Below are 1,155 nucleotides of genomic sequence, written 5' to 3'. Positions count from 1 at the left end.
AAATTCTCACAAACATTACCAGGCTAAGAGGGTGGGTGAAGTTTTGCAATGACTCGGCCTAGCTAACCCATAATCAGTGTCAGGAGGCACATAGAGCTAAGTTACTCTAAGACTGAAAGTCCTTGCTAAAGGGATGAGTAACAGAGACAGAGTGGGGTGAAGAATTCTAACTGACTTTGATGTCATATCAAGGCTAACACCCAGAGATTGGGCCCCTATTATTTGTTTTTAAAAAAATATTTACTGCTCAGTGTCAAAATAGGTTTCTAAGCCATTTGCAAAGTATAAAAACCCATTATACAGACATTAGAAAATAATGTCTATGATGAGCCAAGGCAGTCAGGTTCAGTGCCATGTAGTATGGCTGACTGGCTGTCTGGCAGACCTGAGTCTTGGGGCCTAATCCACCAAAAACTTGCCTGCACCAAAAACCACCAGGAGCCATGCAACATCTTAAAGATGAACAAATGTTATTATGGCGCAGCTTTCTTGAATTAAAACTCCACCCTCAAGAAACTTATTCCATAATAAATGGGGTCATCTTTAAGGTGCCACAGGATTCTTAAGTTATTTTTGCTGCAACACAGCTATTTTTCTCCTGCGCCAGAAGCTCTCCTGCAAAGGTTCCACTGAAATTAACTGAGCTGCAGAACAAGTTCTCATTCACTCTAACTGAGTTATTTTGCAGAAGAATTTTCTAGTATATCAGTATATCTAGTATATGCTGATTTACGGAAAACAAGGCTACTCTTTAGATCTTCTACCTTAGTTACCAATGCCTTGACCAAGACATCCTGAATGTTTTGCCACCACTACTCTGCATCTTGCCTGCGATTTTGTCAAAAGGTCATATTCCCTCTCACACCCCCTCCTCCTCCTCTGGGGAATGATCCAACTTGGTAGCAGAGCAGTTCTGTTGTTATGGAAACAGGACACATGAAGATTTTTTAAAATATCAGCTGTGCTAAAATAGAAGGGTGGGAAGCCACAAGACAATCAAGTCTCACCCAACGTGAGTGTGTGATGTGTGTGTGCATGTTGGGTGATGGAAAAGCAGCTGGGTAAAACTAACAGCCAAATGCAGCCATGCCCCAGTGCAACGGGCATCTCTTTCCAGAGGTGCTAACTTTAGGATCCCTGATGAACCATCTTTTC

Source organism: Rhineura floridana, chromosome 3, assembly GCF_030035675.1.
Source record: "Rhineura floridana isolate rRhiFlo1 chromosome 3, rRhiFlo1.hap2, whole genome shotgun sequence".
Lineage (NCBI taxonomy): Eukaryota > Metazoa > Chordata > Lepidosauria > Squamata > Rhineuridae > Rhineura > Rhineura floridana.
Note: the sequence above shows the minus strand (reverse complement) of the source record.